The 24,962-nt window shown below is 38.2% G+C and overlaps 1 protein-coding gene and 1 pseudogene across 1 annotated transcript in view; one reads left to right on the top strand and one right to left on the bottom strand.

The window, feature by feature from the left end:
• Fbxl7 (F-box and leucine rich repeat protein 7) overlaps window positions 1-24,962 on the top strand; it is a 357,688-nt gene that overhangs the window by 199,420 nt on the left and 133,306 nt on the right. The gene's annotated exons all lie outside the window — the stretch shown is intronic.
• LOC125414890 (large ribosomal subunit protein eL6-like) overlaps window positions 1-24,962 on the bottom strand; it is a 174,326-nt pseudogene that overhangs the window by 91,494 nt on the left and 57,870 nt on the right.

Below are 24,962 nucleotides of genomic sequence, written 5' to 3'. Positions count from 1 at the left end.
TGAAAGTATTTCCTAGTTTGGAAGTTATTCCTTTCAGCTGTAACAATAGCAGACTGTTCCGCTGAGGGAAAAACACGTGGTGTTTAAAATAAATATCATCAGTGCGATGTTGTAGCGTTGAGCAAACATAAGTGACCCTTTTTCTCCATTAAGCATTAAAATGTCCCAAAGGTTTCATGAACATTAAGATAGGGAGACAGGATTTGAATTGACAAAGACTACAAGGTGGGGGTGATCACGAAAAGACCGAACACAAAAGATGCATACTTTTATCTGGTGCCCAAAGACCTTTTATTTGTGGCCTTCATCCAAAGATAAGATTCAGCTTTTATCCAAGCACGTGCACATGCTTGCCTGTGGTGCAGAAGATTTTACTCATGGAGGTCCGTTCAGAGAGGAAGGGTCAGTTCTAACGATGTCCTCACTGACCGCTCAGGACCTATCTCACACAGTATGTTCTGGGCAGTTCATTTGTTCTCATGGCCGTAGCTGTTTCACGCTGAAAAGCACAAAGTTCTTCCAAAGGACAGCAGAAAAGTCTGAAGACATCATTTAGGTGGAATTTCATATACTCTTTTTTTTTCCTTATTTTTGAAAACAATGACCAGTGAAGGCTTTGTGCCTCTGATCCCCCTTAGTCTTATATGACAAATCTTCTTTCAGAAAATTAGATAATTATACTCTTGTCTTTCTACATTGTAATTCCATATTCATTTTCTTTTAGCTGAAAAACTCAATAGAAACAATAAGTGTCATTTAGTGAACACAGAAAATGCTTCAGATAATGAGCTAATTGATTCTCTGATATAACCATGAAGATGGTAAAGTCAGAATTACTATCATTATGTTTTACAGGCAAGGAAAGTTTTTACATCTAAGCTGTCAGTCGGGCCATGGAGAGTGGTCTCCACTCCCACCCTCTACTGCATCCTGCAACATAATGGCCCTTATACACATAAATCAAGATAAAACACATTTTTTTAAAAAGAAATTGTGGCAGGCTGCATGGAGAAACACAACCAGACCGTTCTTTCAAGATGCCAATCCTATTGCATTTTCTAAATAACCACTCAGTCGCATTTTTATGAATATATTTATATTGTAAATTCTTGGGAAGATTGGCTAAAGGCATTCATCATTTAAGAGTTTTGTTTTGTTTTATTTTTGTTTTTGTGTGTTCTAAAACTTCCTAATTTGTAGGTGAAATGTGTACCATTAAGAAATGAAATATTCCATGTCCTAAAGGGGTGATTGCTATCAAGACTGCTTGCTTTGCTTCAGGTTCAGGATCAAGGAAGATTCATTTGAGTTCTCGGAGATCTTGCATGCAAGCTGGGGACATCAGGAAGGGGAATTCTGAATAACAAACTATAACAGGCACACCCCAACTGGAAGAGATTCTGCTGTAAGCCATTGGAGCCTACTCAGCTTCCTCAGCTGCTGCCTCATCTTTGGTCAAGAATGATCACCATTTCTATTACAGGCTTTGGGCTGTTTTCTGAACTCAATAATAGGAATAGCCACAAATGGCTGCAAATCTGCATTTTTCAATCTTGGTTGAATTACTGTGTATAAGAGGATATTTGCAATAAACCATACAACAGACAAACCTGTTGTTTATTAGCAATCATGATTATTAATGTTATCTTTCAAGGGTACCCACTCTGTGGTGCCCCCAAGACATTTTCCATGTGATCTTCCATTGGGATTTTCTCTGATAATATTAGTTTTGGAGTTACATGGGAGATGGCAATAGAAAGAACTGAGGGTAAATTAGAAGACTCACTAAAACCTTCTACATTTTAAGTGTTAAAGTTTGATTATAACTACCTTGAATGGCAGAATAAACTCATCAGCATTCATCCATTTGTAAAAGGATCTTAAAAACCATATTGTGCCTTATTAAATGGTTCACTTCTATTATGAGCCCTTGAAAACACACATATTTGTTATGAATCCTAAAAAACAATAATTTATTAAAACTTTATGTTTTAAACTGCAAATTTGACTTTAGGTATATCATTCTAATTTTGTTTGTCTCTCACTTTATAAAATCAGCCATCTTCAATATCTGAGATTATTTGTACGACAATATACATCTTAATGTAATGTCCCAAATAACCTATTGTGCCATGAGTGCACATTACTCATATACGATGATGTACCATTTTGAACCAGGCTTGCCCACATTGGAACAATGCATGACATCACAAGCTACCATCTATTTTTAATTGTTTCTCTCAAACTGCTGTACTATTTTATGTCATATGATCACAGTTGCTAGAGGACAACATGGCAGACAACATGTGTAGAACAATCGCAAATTGTTAAGATGTGGATGGGCCAAGTGTGGAGTAGGGTAGAAAAGGGACAACCTTTTAATGTACCATTTCCTTTTTCTGTTAAGTCGTACCCATGTTTGGTTCATTTTCCCTGAAGATAGTAATATCTGTGTTTTATTCTAGAGAATTTTGTGCTTCAAAGGTGTTGTCTTAGATTTCAGATATGATTTCCCTTTATGGAAGTTGTAACTGTTTATTTGAAAAGGTACATATATACTACTCATTCACATGCAAATTTCACAATCTTTATTTTTTTTATTTTTTGTGGCCTGCATAAATTTTCATTGTGCTCCTTGTTTATAGCCTGTAACTTAGATTATTATCTATTAACTTTAATCTTTCAAAGATTCAGTCTTGGATTAAATTCTTTTTCAACAAATAAAACAGACTCTTTAGTTTCTTTAAAACTCATTTTAAGAGAGATATGGATGTAGAAATTGATTAAAAAAGAAATCCCACTATGTAGAATTATATCTAAAGTCAAGTTCCTCAAAAAGATTTAGGAAGCCCCTGTGTTCTGAGCATAGCAAACAAGGATCAAAATCTAAAGGAAGCAATCAATCATTTTGGGATTTGTCATTTGCATTTTCAAGAAAGTCATTCATATTCTGGTCCAGTGCCTGTCTCCTGCTTTCTTTTACTCTTGTCTCCACTCTTAATCTGTTCCTTCCATTCTAGAGTCACAAGGATGCTAAATGCAACCCTAACCTTTAAAGAAGCAGGACCCTTTTCTTTGACTTTCAAAACTGTTCTCTTCCAACTATGTCATTTCTTAGCAATCCTTTGCAGTTAAACTTCTCAGAAAGATTTTATATCGCATGCATTTTCTTGCTTCTCATATTACAATTTTGACCCTCCGGTGCCATGTTTCAAGGCGTATTTCTCAGGCTAGATAATGACTTTCTGTCATCGTAACTTCAGGTACTGCATAAACAGGTATGTCACTGGTATTTGGAACACTTCTTTAATTCTGTTTGAGGAATTTTCTTTTTCACTAGGAAATAATTTAGTAGTAGGCTGAAAAGCCCATACTGAGATTTCAAACTGAGATCCATTTATCTTGAGATAGCTCATTTACATATATGTCAGATTTATTTTTTAGCTTCTAATACAGATAGAGTGTGTTGTCAATTCTTTCACACAGTTCACATAAATATGCAAGCATGGCACACTTTAAGCTCCCGCTGTATTGCTAACATATTTCCCACGATTCTATTACAGTTGAAAAATCTGTAAAACGGTTGCAAGCACAACTATAACAGCATGACAGGCCAGGTGTGAATCTAGAATCCTGTCCTTCTTGGCATCCTGTTGCTTCCTTCCCACTCCCTGCACTGTCTTATGCCACCAGCAGACTTGTGTCCATCACAGGCTGGCTGTCGTGCTTCCATCCTCGATACCGACTAACACTCATCTTTACATTGGACTTAGAGAGGTTAGCCAGTCCGTGGAAGATAGACTCGGAGAAGATAGTCACCTACTTTCTGGAGTTTACCTTGCAGTCATGTGGAAAAGACATTCTGGGATTAGAGGTGTGAGCCAGAACATGTATAGGGTCCAGATAAACACAGTCCCTCAACTTTTTGTTCATATGCACCAAAAGAAACATACAAAAGTACTCATATAGCAATATTTTAAAAAAGAAATCAACTCTCAATACAACTGTTGACAGAGGCCGCTTGTTAGTTCCTGTCCACCCAGCTAGCTTAGATCCGAAATAGTCACACAGAAACTGTATTATTTAAAGCACTGTTTGGCCTATTAACTCTAACTTCTTATCAGCTAGCTTTTACATTTTAATTTAACCCATCTCCATTAATCTGTGTATCGCCACATGGCTCTGGTGTCTCCTCCATAGCTTCTCTCTGACTCCACCCTTGTTTCTCCCAGCATACAGCCTAGCTTTCGCCGCCGCCTAGTTCTGTTCTTCCCTGCCATAGGCTCAAAGCAGTTCTTTATTTATTAATCAATAAAAGCAGCACATAGACAGAAGGACTTCCACACCAAACAACTTAGTGATTGGCTTGCAAAGGAATATGTTATATGTTGGAAAACATTAAATAGGAGAAAATATGGATGTTTAATATTAAGTATTTATGTAATACTTTATATTATATATTACAAATAGCAAATATTATGTAAATAATTATCACAGAGTACTTTTTTTGGCTTTTCCTGAATCTTGGGATGGAAGCCAATGTCTGGTTGCAACTGATGAATGGATATACTAGAAATATTGCATAAGGTTTTTCTTTGTGTGCCCTGCCAACACAGAAGTCAAAGGACTCCAACATGTGTTAGAAATTGATCCTTTGTCAGTCCTATCCATGACTTCTTTGTTGAGTCTGATAATCAGTGTCTCAATTCTTTCATACTGCACGTCATGACTATAGATGTGTAAGCGTGACTAATTTTAAGCTCTTGCGGCATTGTTAACAAATTCTCCATAATTCTGTTATGTTTGCAAAATCTGTAAAACAGTTCACAAAGCCTGCGGTTTAGCCAGTCTCTGTGAAATAAACATTGCCATAGCTGCCAGTTGGAGTTTAGGGACATGAATGCATGAACTCAGAGTGGAACAGAGATGTATAGCAGTACACCCTATGTGTTGTTCCATCACAGGTTCAACATGTATACGTAACCTCAAGAACATGTGCTGAAAATGTAGTAAATCATTGGACCATGATGAACCTTAAATATTTATAACTTTAAGTCTAGCAAGGTAGTATAGTTGGTAAAGGAGCTTGCTGCCAAGGCTGATGACTAGGGTTCAATCCCAGGACCTACATGGTAGCAGGAGAGAGAATTATGACTTTTGAAAATGGCCCATGTACAGTGTTTCAGTATTCAACATAATATTAGCATGCACCTAGATGCCAGAGGTCATCTTAGTTTCTCCCAGAAACAACCTGCCTTTTGGTGTTGAGGTATAAATTTTATAATTATTTTGTAAATGTCACTATAAGTCCTCTTGGAGTTTTAAATAGAATTTCATCTGATCCTTGCAAGGTGGGTTGATTTTTCACATGAATTTTATTTTTCTCTAAATAATTTTCTTTTATTAATAACATAATGTTATGCTATTTAAGACATTTTAGATATTTAAGTCTTTTTATAGTTGCAAAAATAGAACATTTTTGTCTTGCTTTTATTTTCTTTTAAAGTTAATTTCGTCAAGGTATAATTTACAAGCAGTTTAATAAAACAAACTTATATGTACAATTTGATGTATTTTGACAAAGGTATATATGCCTAAATTACTACCCGCTCAAAGCAGAAAGAGTTCACATCACCCCAACATGTCCCTTACTGCCCCTGTTTCAGTAAAATTCGGTTTTCAAGCTCCAGAAAATCAGCAGCTCACTGACGATCACCATACACTGATTTCCCATTTTCAGAGTCCATAAAATGAGAAAGTAATGTATGCAATCTCTTGGGGTCTGGCTTATTTTACTGAAGAAAATGTTCTTATTCTTTTTTAAACAGATTTTTTTTTAAAAAAAAACTTCTTATTGTTTGGAAAGGACATTTGTGTTTTATGAAGATTGATCTGACTTTTATTTTGCCAAACTTTTATTGCCATCAGCAATTCATCTCAGGGATTTTTTTGTTTTGTTTTGCTTTTACTCTGGTCAGAATATCCATTGTTTAGGTTAAAATATTAGATATCAGTATATTTTTAGTTTCTTTTATGGGGATGCTTATATATATGTATACATATGTATTCATAAATGAAGTTTATTCATAAGCACAGCAAGGATCATCATATTTTAGGTTCAGAGATGGCTCAGTGGTGAAGATGTTGGGCTTAAAGCCCGAGGATAACTCCAATCCCTGCAACCCAGGGAGCAGAAAGAAAAAAGATCTTCTCTGCAAATTTTCTTCTCATCTCTGTGTATGCAACATGACATGTTGTTGTATTATCATGTATGTGCACACACACCACACTAAAAAAAAGATAGATAGGTAAATAAATAAATGCAAAAATCATTTAAAAATATATCTTCAAGAGCCAACCTACCTTCCTTCCTTCCTTTCTTTTTTCATTGTTGTAGACCCAAAGTATACTGCTATTTGCATAGTAGTGCTATTTAATTTTATCTTTTGGGACTGTATCATTTTCTATTTAGAGTTATGTGCAGAGACTCCAATATTATCACAACCTGTCTAATACCTTCGCCTCTCCTCTTCTCTCCTCTTCTCCCCTCCCATGCCTTGCCCTCCTTTCTCACTCTTTTCTTTCCCTCTCATCTGTCTCCTCTAATTTATTTGCTCCATCTCTCCCTCCCTCCCGGCTCTCTCTGCCTCTGCAGTGCTTGTCAATCATGATTATTGATGGCACAAAACTATATTGCTCTTCAGTTCTGTCACAAAATATAAACTAATATTTATTTAAAATATTTTAGTTTCTTAAGTTCAGTACCTAAGGAAATGTGGTCTTTTAGCTCATTGCTACTTTGTTACAGTCTTTGATTTCTTCCCACTTCTCTGGTTTGTTTCCATTTGTTCATTCGGTTGTACCACTATTGCTGAAGATTTCCCTCCACTCCCTTGAAGAGCTGGTCTACTGAAATAAAATTCAGCTTTAAGATTTATAATTGCTCTTTCCCGGTTTACAGCCTTTACTGGACATGGGAGTTCTGGTTGCCAGATTTTACTCTTTTCGTGGAGAACTATGTAGTATCAGGATTTGCTTTCTGGTCACCAAAGTTTCTGTTGGTGAAACTGCTGATAATATTTTAAGGATTCCTCAAATGGGACAAGTTGTTTCTTTGTTTTTGAAAGTTTGGCTTAGAATGGATCATGCTGTGGGCCACTTTAAGTTCATCAGGATTGGAAGGCTTTGCAGTTCTTGGATGTTGACACTGATTTTTCTCTCCTAAAATGTGGGAAGTTTGCAAACATAATTTTCTTAAATATTTAACTGCTTTCTTATTCTCTACACCTCTCTCTGTGATCACACAATGTTTGTGTTGGTTTGCTAGTTTGTATCCAAAGATTACAATCATAATTGTCATTTTTAGTTCTGATACCTAATGAATTCCATACCTCATTCACAATGTAATCACTACTTCCAGAGTGACACATGGGGAATCAAGACCTTGCTATGGACTCTTGTGTACAGTGATATTACATCCATAATATAGCAGATATTTCTGCTGTAGTTTTTTATTCCATTTATTGTAGTTTTTAACTTCATAATTTCTTTGTGTTTTCTGAAAAAGTCTGTATTTTTTAATATTTTCATTTTGTTTATATAGTTTTCCAAAAATGATTCCCAACATCCCTTTAGTTATTTAGCAAACTGTAAATAAGATGTTTTAAATCTTTTCATCTAATATTTGTCATTGAGTCATCATTTTAGACAATTTCTTTTGGTAAATATTTTTTCTTTGAATATATATGTATGTGTATATATGTATCTATGAGTGTGCTTGTGTTTGTTTGTATTTCTATGTGTGTGCATGCACACACAGTAGAGAGAGAAAGAGAGAGAGAGAGAGAGAGAGAGAGAGAGAGAGATGTTCCTGTGGTCTTTAACAAAGTCTGGACATTTGAATTTAAAAACATTATATTATATGAGAAAATAATCTATTTTTAATAAAAGGGGAAAAGTGAATAAATGTTCATTTCCCATTCTTCATATGAAGAACTTGAGGCATAGAGAAATTAATATAGGAATAATGGCAAAGTAGTTTTAAATTTTGTTCACACTGTTGCCTTTAATCTTTGGGGAAATGTCTCAACTAGCTTTTTCTCAGCCTCTCTGCTCACGTGGCTTCTTGTCACTAACTGAAGGTCAACAATGAAATGTGTTCCACTTCTATAGAATATTTCCAGTTCAAAGGCATCTATAAACATCGCGTGTTATCCTTATAATGTGTTCCTAAACTAGGGATAATTCGTTTTTCTTTTTTAGAGTTAAGTAAGTGGAGACCAAATTATTTAAGTACTTGGGCCAAAATTGTGCTCTCTGACTTCACAAACTACTCCCATTTCAACACAGTTTGGCCTAGGCTTCTTGAATCCCTTCCTGAAGGAGCACAATGGTTTGCCTCTTACATCACTGATTTGTTTTTTTTAATTTTTATATTTATGGATTGGATAATAAATAATCTGTTAGTGTTTTGGGGAACTACAAAATGCTATATGAATCAAATTTATAAGCTCTGTGGATTAAATTGATGCAAATTCATTGAAATACAAACTAGAATATGCACAGTTAAGAAACTTATACTCGTAAATAACGAGCAAGGAAGGACTTTTGAGTTTTCCTCTCCTTATGCCATTTCTACATAAAGTGTGCCTGCTGATGTGTTGTGTTAAATTCTGAAATTAATGTTGTCAGTAATGTAACATCCTCTTTTCTTTTTACAGCAGCAGAAAATTTGTGCTGAAGTAGCTGTCCTTTAACAGACTTTTGTTCTTGCGACCTCACAGCCCCATCAATACAGTGACCTTTCCTTTTCATGATTAATGGTTCAAACTAATTACTTGTCAAATTACTGTTATTAGCTTTTTTGGACTCCACTTCCCTTGTAAGGAAAAAGAAAAAGGGTATTATGTTACAAAGCTGTAATAAACTTATAACTGACATATAAGTGTTAATTGGGGAAAGTGATGTTGTTTAGGTGATATCCATACTGAGTATCTACATTCTAAGACAGAGTTGTCATGATTGTAGACTGTTGTGCTGTACATGACATAAACATTATTAGTTAATTAGTAATAGTTATATATGATGATAATGGAATAATTATTGATAATAAACTACATTGATTATTTTAACCACAAGAACCTTTCAGTGACTATTTGCGTTAGGCAGCATAATATTAATTTGATTGACACTTACAAGTAGTACAGAAAGTTGACATGAGTTTTGTTCCCATTTTGCAGAAATGAAAGACAATGCACAAAGCAGTGAAGTTCATTAGTCAGGCCCCACTGCTAGCCACCTTTCTGTTATAAATCCCACATCCTTTTAAAAAAAGGTTTTTTATAAGATTTATTTAATTTTTTACCAAGTAATTTATATGTATAGGCATTTTGTGTGTTTTTACATATGTGTAGCACAGACAGAAGCCAGAAGAGAGCATTGGACTCCCTGGAAGTGGAATTTCACAGTTGTGGGAGCCACCATGTGGGTTCTCAAACTTGGACTTGGGTCCTCTGGAATAGCAGACAGTCAGCTTACCTGCCAAGCATCCCGCCCACCTCAGATTCCATATTCTTAACTACATGTCATGCCATCTCCTAATACCAAAGAATAAAATCAAGTCTCATAGGAATCAAACACATGAACAGGTGCCACTGTGGGGGTCACATATCTGCTGGCAAGCAAGAGATAATAACACTGAACTCCCCTGACCCACAGGATAAAGAAACATGATAGTTTTAAAAGTCATCCATCCCATTTCATCGTTTCTACTTTGTGAGTACTGAGAATTTTCTTTCAAAGTATCATGGATCCTTCTCTATAGATTTGTTGGCTCTCATCATGACCTTGTTCGCTGATTCTTTTGGGGTAGCTAGAAATTCTTAATCAGACAATCTACATCATCATGCAGGGATTTTACTGGCTGGATCTTATGTAGGTGACCATAGCTGCTGTTTCTTTAGCGTGTAACAGTCATGCAATTTACAGCCCTCTTCCCCATTGCCCCATCTCTTCCTTGCTCTCCATCTTCCCTTCCAAGATGTTCCCTGAGCCTTGGCAGGTTGAGATGGAATCTCCAGATCCCACCACTTAATGAGGCACCATTACCAACAGTTTCTAGAGTAGGGAGAATCACTCTACTTTGAGACCATGGCCGATGTGCTGTAGTAGTAGATGGATGCACATATATGAGCACCACTAATTTAATTTAGTAATAAAGAGAAAAGAATGCATGACTTAGGAGTAGGAGGTGTGGGAAGGGAAATGGGGTATTTATGATTATATTTTATTATATACATGTATGAAATTCTCAAGGAATTATTTTAAAGTGAAACTTAAAGAATTTCCATATTAATTTTTTTAAAATAATAGAATCCAATTGTCTTCACTGATAATGAACCAGACCTGAAAACATTAATGATTAGAGGTAACAGAGTTCAAAAGTTGAATAGACAAACATAGCTTTTGAGGAGTCTGTCTTAAAACTACTATAATGCACAAAATGACTACAGTTTTTAAGAGGCCTTCTATGTTTAACAACTTCATTACTTTTGTCTGTAATAATAATAATACAAGCTAATTTTTAACAACCTAAGAAATAGAGAAAAATATCTGTGTTAAATACTGAAATTTTCTGACCAGGTAAATCCTGCTCTATGTTCAACATATGTAAATACATATGCATGTATGTATGTATATATGTATATATATATATATTTTTGAAAATTGGTTTCACAAAACATACCCTCTTTATTTTTTATTGAAATTTAATTTTTTATACAATACATTCTGATTACAGTTTTCCCTTCCCAGACAGCCCTGACCTCCGTACCCATCCAACTCCATACCTTCTTTCTCTCTCAACAAAGAAACAAATCCATACACACAAAAACACACATATGCAAAACTCATAAAAATTGAAAATCATAATATATGCACAAAAGACCAGTAAGTTTTAAAACAGTCAAAAAAAAAGCAATTTTGAGAAAAATAAATCTTGAAAACTGCCATTGAGTTCATTGTTGTTCTGTCCCTCATTTGGTTTGTAGACCTATTGAGACTCATTGGAGAACGCCAACTTTTCTTTTCAGGTGGTTGTCTATTGTAGACAGGGTCTAGGTTAGGAATGGGAACTCATGTCCTCTGCTCTCAACGCTGGGACCTCATCTGGCCCAGGCCTTGTGCATTCACATGTCCATCAGTCCTGTTGTGTTGGAAACACTCTCGTTTCCTCAATGTCCTCCATCCCTTCTGACTCCTACACTCTTTTTGCCTCCTCTTCCTCATAGTTTCCTGGGCCCTGAGGGGAAGGATTTGATGGAGACATCCCATTAGGAGTGAGTATTCCAAGGGTCTGTCACTTTCTGTGTATTTTCCAGTTGTGAGTCTCTGTGATAGTTCCCATCAACTGTGGGAGGAAGCTTCTCTAATGATGGCTGAATGAGACATTGATCAGAATGTCATTAGAAGTCATTTTATTGCTATGCTCCTTTAGCAGAATAATAGCATTTACTATTTTCTAAGACCTATCTAGTCTCAGGTTCTCAGCCATCCTAAGCAGTGTCAGATCTTGGTTCCATCTCATAGAGTGATCCTTAAAGCCAATCAGATAGTGGTTGGTTACTCCCAACGTTTGTGCCATTATTACAACATTGTGTCATCCAGGCAGGTCAGCATTGTGGATCACAGGGTTTGTAGCTAGGCTGATCAAAAAATAACTTCCCAGTGAAATGCATAACCTTACTTCAATAATTACACAGAAATTCAGTGTATCCATAAAAAATCTTAGCCTTGCTTTTTATTATTTCCTTACCTAATTTCTACCTGTTTGTATCTTTATCATGTTATAAAAATTTTCATAAGGTGTTTCATTATCTTACCCCCAAAAATAATACATGTAAAATACAAATTTAAATTATTTTTATCTAGTAGTGATGTGGGATTCCCCTCTGTATGCTGTGAATACCATTGGTTAATAAAGAAACTGTTGTGGGCCTGCTCAAGGAATAGAAGTAGATGGGGAAAACTGAACTGAATGCTGGGAGAAAGGAGGCAGAGTCAGGGAGCCTCGTGGTAAAATACAATATAATGTAGATGGGTTAATTCTAGATGTAAGAGCTAGCTAGCAATACACTTAAGTAATTGGCCAACCTGTGATTTAATTAATAGTTTCTGCGTAGTTATACCGGGAGTCAGGGCAGCTGGGAAATGAACAAGCGACCTCCTTACAACACAGTAGTTGTAATTCATATGGACTACTGAGATCTTTCTTATATTTACATTATGTGATTATGTTCATTTTGATTTACATTCAGGATAAGAGTATATACTTGATTAGCTATTACATGGTTGTGGCCTCATACAACCTAATATAAAAATAAGTTTTGTTGTAGTTTGCAAAAGCCATTTTATACCAATATTTTTCATGATTTGTGATTTTGCAGAGAGGGATAGTTTTCTGCTGGCTTTAACAAGTGTTGAAGGAACATTTGCCCACATATACTGTGAAATATATAAAATATTGTTATTGGGGACGGCCTGGTAGCAGGCATGGTTTTCAAAACATTTGATGAAATTAGATTTATTTTATAACCCTGACTGCTCTTCGAGAGAAGTTCCATGCCTATTCTGGAGGAGAGGCTAAAGGGTTAACCTTGTTTAATAACCACTGCCTGGCAGAAGTTTCCCAGTATAAACAGCTGGGCATGACATTTCAGATCCCAGCCTCCCAGAGGTACCAGTTACCAAGTCCATGCTTATGAGCAAAAGGAGAAATGATTGAAACTAAGGAAGGAATTCATCAGTCAGTGTGGGGAGGGACCTATAGGGGATGAAGACTCATACAGAAAGTTCAATATTGCTCTAGCTCAGAAAACAAATGACCACAGGGCACAGACAACAAATAAGTCATTGTGTAGCATGGGCTTCCCGGCAGCCCCTACTTCATCATTCTTGTGGCATGTGACTTGTCACGGAACACACAGATCACCTTTTGATGCTGAGAGTTAGGCTGTCACTGGTCCATATGACGAATTTCCTTGATGAATTGAATTCCTGAGTGTGCTAAGCAGAGAGAGGCAGAGGAAGCTGTGTGCAGGTTTCTTTCTCAGCACCTGGCTGTCTGCCTGTCCTGGAGAGATTCCTGGCTCTCGTGGATCCTCCACGATGCCGATGGTTGCCAGAAATAATAGCCACATCATGCCGCACTTGAAGAGAGAAGGACATTATCTATACCCAGCACATTTCCAAGTGCCAAGAAAGAGTATCAGCAGCTAAGTAAATTCACCTGTCTCCCTTCCCTCGGTGAGGCTGAGTTCCTTTACCCGTGATCTGTTTGTTTTACATACGTTTAATTTTTTTTTTCTCCCCAGACAAGAAATTCAGTATTTGAAAGTGGGTTCTGGCAAAGGTAGCCAAAAAGCTCTTACGTTAATTCCACAGATGTGTTTATTTGTTCATGTCTACTACACTTTCCGTCCTCAAGTTTCTGCTATAGAATCAGGACATGCTGATAATTAGCTGTTCTTCTCAGGGTTTAAAGGTCACTCTGTTTGGTTTAAAACAAAGGAGATAAAACCTAAGAAGGGTATGGCGAAACAACAGGGGGATTAGTGTTATGTAATTTTAACTAATTGGTGTACAAAATAACATCTTTCCCTGCGCATACGGCGTTTCCTGCGTGGAAGAAGGAACTCCACACATCCCATGCAGACTCACTGTTTGAAGCTGATTTGAGGAATTCCATTTCCACGTTGGGGCTGGTGTCAAATGGGAGTCACTGCATTGTTTTTTAACTGTCCCCTTAAAGAGCAGAGAAGCTATGGAACTTCGAACCCGCCCTCCCAGCTGGGACTAAGCAATGCTAGCTTGATTTTTCTATTAGTATTGCAATATGGTTTAATAGAAAAGTATTGCACTTAAAGAGGTAAAATTGCTCAGGCCCCACAGGGAGAGGTGTGTTCTGCCAAGCATGATACCTCATAAGGAGCAAGGAGTCGAATTACCCTGAGCCAAGCACATAAATTAGGAGTCACATTTAACATGAGTACAGTGATAAGAAAATCAAATTAGCATATTTTTTAATCCAAAATGGTTGACGGAGTCCAAATAAAGTTTGTGGATTCAGTGAGTGTTCCATGCACGCTTTCCAAGAGCACTGCCTGGCAGGGCTGAGTGTGAAGACAGGGCTCGATCTAGCTGTCCTGAAGCAACCTCTGTGTCAGCAAATGAGGCAGGGTCCAGAATCCTGTGCTTCAGATAACATAATGTGCAAAAGAATGTGTTGCAAAAAGTGCTGATGCTTTGGAATCAGTGCAAGTCTCTGGGAGCAGACAATTATTGAATTAATTAAAAAAATGTAAAAACATATGTGTTATTTTCAGTTATAGTATATTGATTTTAAAAGTATTCCCGATCTCCTAAAGCAGCCCATGGATTCCCCTCTGCTTCAGCTTCGTCCTTAGTCTGTTGCCCAAGCTCTGCCGAGTGTGTATTTTCCTGTTTGTGTAGCCTCTGTGCGGACCTCTTCCACAATTCCTCCCAATCCTGCCACCTCCTCAGCCTCGCCCAAATGCATCTGATGCTGAGCACTGTCTTTTCTCTTTGAGACCTTGATAAACAACACTCTTCTTCTAGGGCTTGTATCCAACCCTACCTCTGCATGCTACTGTATAGGTAAATGCATACGGTGTTTAATTTCTCTGGTCCTGTTATGAAAAACATGTGGATATTGGTAAGACTCCATCGAACTGATCCGTGAGGCAACGGGTGTTGAAACGACTGTGGCCTCTCCACATCACATCGTCACGGATGACCTCGAGGCATTCCCAACCTTCTTCCACCTCCATATTCTTCCTTCTTCTTTGTCCTACAATCTTTTGTTCCATTTCTTTTAATCCCAGAGGACCCATAATGTATTCTTGGAAGACATAATGTATTTTTGAGTTAAAGACACAGGAAACAGCTAGGCCTGGCAGCATAAGCCTGAGGCAGGGGGCTTCTGTGGGTTGCAGAGTTGAAGATTATTGTGAGTAAGTCGGTAAGGTCATGCAGGTCTCAAAAAAAGTTTTTTAAAGACAGGGAGTGGGAGCCATAGCTCAGTGGGAGCCAAATTCTGAGTTTGATAGCCAGTACCACCAAAACATTATAAAAGTATGGGAGAATATTTATGAAGATCATACGATATAGGTCTTGAATTATGAGTAAATTTTATAACTAGGCTTGAGAAGATGAGAGAACATTCAATATGACAGGTGGAAATTTTTCTTTTGTTAATTTTTTTTCATTTATTTTGTATACTGACCTCAGTTTGCGCGCCTTCCTCTCCTCCTATTCCTTCCCTTCACCTCCCCTCTGCCGCACCCATCCACTCCTCCTCCAGCTCTCTGGAGGCCTCCCATGGGCATCAACAAAGTATGGCACATTAAGTTGAGGCACGACTGGCCAAGCTTCTTCCCCTGCATCAAGGTTGGGCGAGGCACTCCAGCATGTGGGATAGGTTTCCAAAAGCCAGCTCAAGTGGCAGGGACAGGTCCCGATCCCACTGCTAGGAACGCCACAAACAGACACAATTGTCACACCTGGGCAGAGGCCTTAGGTTGTTCCCAGACAGGCTCTCTTGTTGTAGGTACAGAATCTCTGAGCTCCTAGGAGCACAGTTAGGCTGTCTCTGTGGGTTCCCCTGTCATGACCTTGACCCTGCTGGCTAGTGCAATTGATGGGAGGGAATTTAAAAACATGGTATGGGGGCTTTCCTTTCTTTTCTGGGTAGAGAAGTTTATATTATGTGGATGTTTTGAATATCTTCTCAAAAATTATGCCGTAGATTTGGGTGAGAGTGAAAGTGGTGTTTGTGGTTAGAGAGAGATGAGAAAATTCCAGAAAATTTTAAACAAGTTGTGTACAGGAAATGGAAAGGGCTAATGAGGAATGGATTGCAGGATCGTTGGAGCCATGATTGTCCATAGGGTGGGAGAAAGTGACCTTTACGCCAGGGCACTACAAGGATCCAACTGGCATGACTTGAAGAGGAAGTGTTAAAGGTGCCTAACCTTTGATTAGTAAGCTGATGAAAAATGACCCCTTTGAGGTGTCCGTTCGAAATCCAGAAGTCACATCTAGGAAGTGTCAAGAAACATGAACCCTGAGTCCCCAGCATGTAAGTCCTCCCCTACCCCTGATACACACACAAAGATTTTGGAAAGAGAAGTTAGATACAAGAGATGTGATGCGTATAAGAATAATAAATGTCATAGTCAATGGCTTTTCAGAAAGACTTCGGGCCAGTCACATTCAGAGAATCCGGCCAAATTCCGAGAATCTGGTTAGATCACGTCCTCGTTCAGTCCCAGTCCAACTGGCCTTGGTAAACTCTCATTAGATCCGTCCCCTTGTATCAGTGGGTGATAGCATCCCTCGCAGTCCTGATTTCCTTTTTCATGTTCTTCCTCCTTCTGCTCCTCATTTGGACCTTGGGGGGCTCTATGACACTGGGACTTGTTTCCTCTGCATATACTGGATTTTGGGGATCCAGTCTGTTTGAATACTCACCTTCCTGGACCTGGAGGGAGAGGGGAGGAACTTGAACTTCCCACAGGGCAGAAAACCCTGACTGCCCTAAGGGACAAAGAGGGAGTGGAGGGAGTGGGAGGGTGTTGGGAAGAGGGGCAGAAATGGAAACTTTTATAATTTAATAAAATTACTTTCAAAAAAAAAGAAAACAACAACAAAAAAAAGAATAATAAATGTCTGTAGGGAAGGGACCAGGTTCGAATAACCTGAGGAATAGTTGGATTTCTTCTGTGACTGGTGGCTAGGGACCTGGACTGTGCCTGAGATAATGCTGTAGAATATGTGAATGTCTGTATTTACGTAGTCCCTTGCATGGAGTTGGAGCAATTCTGGGGCTAAAGACTGCTGGGCTATACACATGACATCCCTGGGGACTTTTGAAGTTTTAAGAAGAGATTTGTTGTCTTGCTGGGTATTTCTTATAAGGAATGATCATTTATGCACCTCCTTTTATAGTTTTAATTAAAATTGATACATTCAAAGCCCCTTGTAGTATAACTCAATATCTTATTTTTTCTGAGCTCTAAAGTTGAAATAAAATATATTCCATATATAAATAAGATGCAGCAGGTAGGCCAATTGCACGGGACCTTGGAAAGAGAACCAGTTGAGAACATCATCTAATATCTAGTTGGGGTATTGTCCCCCATCATCATCAGCTAACTCCATTTGCATATATAATATTTTAGGAACTTCTGCAGTATTAGGTTTCCATATAGTTTATTGAAAAATACTTTAGCATGAGTTATCTCTTTTGCTATCTCCTCCTATACCCTTCCTTCACATCTCCCTCCCCACTTAATCCTTCTTTCCATTTTCCCCCTTTTAATACTATTTTGTATCCCTCTTCTTTGGGAGATTCTTTTATCCCCATGGTTCCTTACTAGCTAATCTCTGATCATAATATGTTGTATGAAATTCTCAAAATATAAATAAACCATTATTTTAATACCTAGTTAACTCAATTCTGATAATATTTTAATAACATTGACATATTTAGAAAATTCATTTATAATTTAAAAAATAATGATATAACAAAATAGATGGCCTCTGGCTCTACCAAATCATAATAAATTTTGAAATGTGGTATTTCTAATAAATGGTAATTCAGTTATCATAAAAATGACCAATTTTTATACAGATAAATGATGATGTTTTTTATCTCTCAGACTCTTGTAGAGTATCTCAGTGCTTCCTTCAAGTAGCACATGTTTACTTGAAGGGAAACAGTTCTCTGTAAACACACAGCTCTAGGATGATTGCTATGATACTAATGCACGTGTCCTCCCCAGAACTGCAAACCCCACATCCATTCCATTTCATGAGACACGTTCACCCTGCAGCCCAAAGGCCTCATGAGGCCAAGGGTTGTGAATAGGGCCATGAATAAGGTGCATCACAAAGTATAAACTTACTTAGAATATTATGAGATTTTTTTTCATTTCTTTTTGGAATTTTGTTTATCATGCTGTGTCCTCACACAGGAGCTGGGGCTAAGAGCAATAAAACCTCAAGGCTGACCCCAAATAACACACATCCTCCGGCAAGCCTCCACCCTCTAAAAAGTCCCATAACCTTCCCAAACAGCACCACCAGCTGGGGATCAAAGCTTCAGACCCATGAGCTGGGAATTTCACATTCACCACAACTCCTTGCCTTTTGTATAATATGTTTTGGACCTAGCTAACCGATACACAGGATACATACACAGAATAGAATAAGATGAGACCAAGAGAGAAGCCTGGGTCAATGGATCGTAAGTATAGCAAAATGAAAGCTGATAAAAAAAAAGTAGCATTCACAAATGCACACTATTACCATAAATGTGTGCAGTTGTCAGAGAACCTCTCTGGAATCTTCAAATTTTTCAAACAACAGCAAAATAAAATCTGTTCCAGAATCCCATAAGTTTATATGATATGAAGACAATAAATAATTAAATAAATAATTTCCCAATAAGTGTAATAAATGTTTCTCATACATTCCTGTAAGAGGGGTATTATATGTGACTATGCAATGGAATAGAGTATATTCCAAACAAACGAATCTTTAAAAATGTTCATTTCAAACTTTGAGATGCAAAGTAGAAACATGAAGTGCTATTTTATTAATTCCGCTTACAGAGTTGCTTTACTGACTCCAACTAAGACCCTAAGCAATAAAGGAGAGGGGGCCTGTTGTAGGGAGGAACTGCTTGTTCATCCTGGCACCCTGGCTAGCTTATCCCCGAAATAATCACAAAGAAATTGTTTTCATTAAAACACTGCTTGACCCATTTGCTCTAGTCCCTTATTGGTTAACTCTCACATCTCAATTTAACCCATTTCTACTAATCTGTATATCGCCACATAGCAGTGGCTTACCGGGGAATATTCTAACCGGTGTCCGTCCTTAGCTTCTCTCTGACTCTGCTTTCTCCTCCCAGCATTCAGTTCTGTTTTCCACACCTACCTAAGTTCTACCCTATCAAAAGGCCGAGGCAGTTTCTTTATTCATTAACCAACACAAGCAACAGATACAAAGAAGGACCTCCAAAACCAGGGGGCTCGATCTGACTTGCCCTGTAGTCAGACTGATGAATATCTTAAATATCACCATAGAACCTTCATCCAGCAACTTATTGAAATAGAAGCAGAGACCCACATTGGAGCATTGGACTGAGCTCCCAAAGTCCAGTTGAAGAGTGGGATGAGTGAGAATATGAACAAAGAGGTCAAGACCATGATGGGTTCATCCACTGAAATAATCTGCCTGAGCTAATGGGAGCTCACCAACTCCAGCTGGACTGGGAAGGAACAAGCATAGGACCAAACTCGTCCCTCTGAATGTGATTGACAGTTGTATGGCTGGGGCAGACTGAGGGACCACTGGCAGTGGCACCAGGATTTATCCCTACTGCATGTACTGTTTTTTTGGGAACCTATTCTTTTTGGATGAATACCTTGCTCAGCCTAGACATAGTAGGGAGGGCCTTGAACCTTCCCCAAAGCAATGTGCTTTACCTTCTCTGAGGATTGGATGGGGGTGGGGTGGAAGGGTATGTGGAGAGAATGAGAGGAGGAGAGGGAGTGGGAACTTATATAGGTATGTATAATGAAAAAAGATAGCTTGTTTTCTTTGTTTCAAAATTAAATAAAAAACAGACAAAAGCACAATATTAATTGATAATTTTGTTTCAGAATAGTTCAATATTGGGTTTTCATAGTGACATGAATATAGTTTTAATCTACTGCTGTATATATTTTATCTCAGTGTTAATTTTGATTGTTAATGAACAGAAGGTCAAAGTTTATTGGTGTTTCCCACATAGTGTGGATGATGTTTGCAGTTTCTTTCTCATGGGAATTTTCAATTAAAAATATTTCCACCAAAATTGTGGGTTGATGGTTGACATGAAATTATATATTTGGGAAGCCACATTTTATACTTTACTGTGCTTTGTGGGAGAGCCAAAGTTTCTTCCTCTTTTTGTTTCTCTTCATTTCTAGGAAATGATAAATGTTGGATGTAAAAATAGTTAAAGATTAGAAATGGCTAAAGGACATCTGGTTTATGTGTATCCAGAGGTGGCTTTCTGCAGAAGTGAGATGTCAGGCCAAATAGGAAGGAAAATATCATGTAGTCTAGTTAACTCAGGTTTTATGAGGAAAATGAGACTATTAGGAACTGTAGAAACACTTAACCAAACAGAAAGACACACAAGGAAAGAACGCCCCCATGTCTGAAAACGCCAACCACCCAGCTGCCGCAGGAGTGCCTCACATTTGGAAAGCATGCCATGCATTTCAACAGTCAGGGATGAAGGAGCAGATATACCAAGCCTCTGGCCTCCTGGTGGTTATGGTTAGGAATGAATCGAAATCAGAACTGATAGTTTCCTGGGATGGATGGATTTCTGCTGCAACCATAGCAGAAAAGAGCAAATACTGAGTATGTGCAACGATCACTAAATCCATCTCTGTGTAGTGGACACTTTCCACTGTTTCCAAAGATATTTTTGTCCACAATTACTTGATGAGGAGGGCTTTATGTATAAACACTCCCTGGTGTGAAATACAAATGCCTTTGTCTTTGATAAATCAAAATCTGAGAATCACTCCCTACATATTTCTCCCTGTGGTGTTGGTGGAGAATAATAGATCTTAATTTTGGAGCTGCACAGGTACTTTAAAATAAAGGGTGGGGAAAAGAGCAAACTTACTTCTAGTAGGAAGAGAGTTAGCGCTCCTTGGATCCTGTGAATTGTAGAAATGGCTGATGGAAAGTTCCAGTACTGTTAATAGAGGTGCTTGCTAAAGTGGCTCAGGGAGGCAGCTGCCTCTCTACGTTATTCCTGTTTTGTTTAGTTCCTTCTTCTAAATATAGTGCCCAGCACGTAGTAGGTAGGTAAGAAATGCTTGTAAAATGAATGAATGGGCAAGACTCGTTGCTACACAAGACAGCTTTTCATGCTAGGGAATTGAGAAGGCGTCATGCAATTACCACTGAAAATTTTATGTTTCTGACATCTTTTTTTTAAAAAAAAATGAATAGTGGAATACTTAAAAATTTCAAAGAGTTTTTCAGTGTTATACACTCAGTCTTGTTGAGTTTACCATGAACTTGTCTCAACAAAATCACACTGCTATTATAAAATAAGAACCAAATGAGTCAGAACGAGTACGTTTATTTACACTTAATACACGTATCTAGTTATGCTCCTTTAATGATTTTGAAATCATGCCTATGAGGATGCAGAGTGAAAGTGATAATATCATCGATACCTGATAATTTAAGTAGCAAAACTCACGTGTTAGCTAATTCATTTTTTTACTGCTTTCTGTTTACATCAAAATGCTAGATATAAGAAGCTAATTGACACACCTATTTTAGGTGTCTGCTCTTTGCCAGGTATTTTATAATGTGGAAGGAGAACTGATAACACATTAAAGACCTTGTTTTTGTGGTACGCATATCCTAAGGAAAGAGAAGAGCAGTCAACTGGAAAATAATATAATTGTTTTAAATTGTTAGTCACTGTGCACAAAATATTAAGAAAGTGAAGCAGAGTGGCTGGTGGCAGTGCTACTTAAACAGTCTCAGAAAAGTCGGGGGAGCTTTACAAAAGTGCAAAAATGAATTCATTCCCAGTAGTACGAAGAAAGGAGAAACTTGAAAAAGTGTTTGAGGCAGGACTATGCCCATACTGTTTTCCAAACAGGAAGTGGGCGCTGAATTTCATGCAGAGGGAGCCAGTGGTAAGATGGTCTCAGGTGAAGGCAGAAGAATGATAGATTCTGTAAGGGGGTCGCAGACCACATCACTCTGGTACTGCATGAGGAGGGAGAAGGAGACTGGACCCCAGTATAATCCCTGTGGAAGAAAATGAGAAGGGTGATAGGAAATCATAGTTGCAGTCTCTAGAACACAGAGTCAAAATGTATTTCAAGCAAATGGGCTCTTATATGGTGTACACAAATGAGGTTTCTTCTAGCCTAGGCTTCCAGTCACGAAATGCAAGGACAATTCAGAGATGCCATTTTTCCTTTAGATTTTCCTTTCTGGGCTTTCAGAGAGACCCAATTTCAACCTTCACATAGTCAGGGTCTGCTCTCAGGTGATTGGGGACAAGCCAGAAAACATAAGCCCACCAGAGAGCAAAGGATGTGAGGATCAGCGTTGGCTCAGGCTTTTCAACTGTCTCTACCTAAACGAGAGGCCTGCCAAGTGGCTTGGCTCTTAGATAAGAGCCTGTCCTGGGGCAGCTTGGCAATAAAAGTCATTACCAAGTTGGCCATTACTGTTTTCATTTTGACCTTTATTAGCAATGGATGTTTTCTCAGCTGATACATTATCAAAATATGGGCAACAATGTCCTGATGTTCCTGACTTCTCAGCAAAGACTATTTCATACAAAGGAAAAGAGAGCTGCTCTAGTCAGTTCAGATATTCCATAACAATGCAACGCAAGATGACTGGATGTCTAGCCAAAAGGGAACAGCGTCCTCTAGAGTTTCCATCTGTAACTTACCCTGCCATCCATAAATACTGCCCTATGTATTTGTTCGTAATATTTGCTCTACATTTTTATTTGTAATGTTTGCCCTACATTTGTGCTTGTTTCTGCTCCTCACCCTGTTTCCTCACCTCCTTCTGTTTTGCCAACTGGGGCAGCTGAACTTGGCTGCTTGCCTAGCAAGTTGTAAGGAATTAAGCAGGCCTATTCTAGTATTTGGCTGGTAATTCTTTTTAATTAACCATGAATGTTTAAACATCTTCTGGCTCCACCCCAATCTCAGTCTGGCAACTCTACCTCTTCCCGGGGTTCTCAATCAGCACTGAATTTTGTACTCCAGGGAGTTTTTGGAGAAGTCTGGAGCCCTTTTGCTTGGCTTCTAGGGACTTGAAATCTGCAATTTTGTACAGCATCACACAATACAAAGGAAAGCCCTGACAAGAAAGAAACACATGACCCCAGACACCAATGTTGCTGAAGTTAGTTAAAGAATGAACAACTGCCCTGTCTGTACTGACTGTATGAAGAGTGGGGGAAGCTGATCCTTACTATGTTATGACTACAAATTCAACTTGTGGCAATGTTGATAAGAACTCTGTACCAAATGTGTTCAAGGTGCGTAAATTTGCTTATTCTAGTGTTGCTGGTTCGTGAAAAGCTCCAGAAAGAAGATAGCTGAAGAGACATCTTAATTACAGAGTTGTTTTGAAAGGATGGATCACTTCCAGGGCTGAACTTCTAATTGATTATCTAATACAATGTAGTCAGCTGTGAAATCATATGCACACAAGCAATAAAAACAGACATGGAGGGTAATTTGCATACGTGTGTGTGTGTGTGTGTGTGTGTGTGTGTGTAACAATAATAACCAAAGAAAAAGAAGGTACCAGTTTGTAAAGGTATTAAGGGCAAATATGGGAAGGGTTGAAGGGAAGAAAGGGAAGGGAAAAAATTTATATATACATATATATATATATATATATATATATATGTATATGTATAATATCACATTGTATTAGTAGAGGGTGACTATTGGCTTTGTAGCAAAACATATAATTGGTTTTAAAAAATAAAAATCTGGATTTAGATGTCAGGGTAAATGCTGAAAGATCAGAGAAGTAAAGGAGCCTGTCACTAGAGAGACCTTTTACCTCTTCCGAGTCCTCAAACCAAAGTAGGCAGTTCTAGTGACCCTCTGTTTGACAGATTCCTTTTGTAGATTTACAGCCTTACCTTCTCCCTCAGAACTTCAGAAAGAATCCAATAACCAACTTGATATTGAACGCTGTTGCCAAGACTGAGTTAAGCACTGTGAATATCTCAGGTAGATATGCTTATTAATACCTAGAAGCTGCAACTTTCCACCCAACAGTAAGAACAATGGGAAAGATTAGTTGTATGTACCCCTACAATAACCAGATACTATTACCCCCAACCCTTGACCAAGATTTTCCGTCTTTTATTTTGTGTTGTTTATGACCAGAGTCAGGGAGTCTGGTGTGATGAGCGACACAGGAGGCCTGGTCTGGATATGAGGTGTGGGTTTCATCCTTGATTTTTACCATTGGCTCAGTGTGGTACCAAGGATAACTGAGAAAACCCATGAGTTTCTGAGCTCCCGATTAAGTGATTCTTTTCTCAATTTGTATCACTTTTCCTTATTTAGTGCACATATGTGTACGCATGCACATATACTATAACTCACATGTGAAGGTGAGAGGGAAGCATTGAGGAGCCTGTTCTCTTCTTCCACCATACGGGTCTCGGGTACGGAACTCAGGTCATCAGGTTTGACAGCAAGTGCCTTCGTCCACAGCGCCACCTCATTGGCACAATGCCATTGCTTCTGAGACTCAAGTCTATAGACACTGAGCCTACCCCGGGTGAGAGTCTGAGAAAAGAAATCACCTTTCTCACAAAGTCCCTGTGATAGAAACACCACTCACACACTCGCAGACAAATAAGCACCGAGTTGGATGATTCTTCTGACTACAGCCAGTAATGAGTTAGGGTCTAGTCTCCTAGTCCGTGGTATGCTTGGAGCTTTGAATCCATTACCCATGACAGGAAAAAAATGAAAAAAAATCTTTCAGTAGAGTTTTGTAAGAATGGGTATTTGGGAACTAGGGTGGGATGATCTAGATACTAGTGATATCTCTGAACTAGTTGGGAAAGACTAACCCCTACAAATTGGTGTTTGAATACAAGTAGTCGGGCTGTAGCTAGAAACGGCTAGTGCTTGTTTTAGTTTGGGCTGACGCATTTACAGTAACTGGTGTATTACTGTTTAACAAATGCACTTGGACCATGGATACACAGAAGTAAAGACTTGATTAATTTCACACTAGGAGTTTAGACCAATAGTTTATGCAGAAGTAATATGAAAATCTCTAAGGAC

Source organism: Myodes glareolus, chromosome 15 (genome assembly GCF_982192425.1).
Source record: "Myodes glareolus chromosome 15, mMyoGla1.1, whole genome shotgun sequence".
Taxonomy (NCBI): Eukaryota; Metazoa; Chordata; class Mammalia; order Rodentia; family Cricetidae; genus Myodes; species Myodes glareolus.
This window is presented reverse-complemented; position numbering and strand designations above follow the sequence as displayed.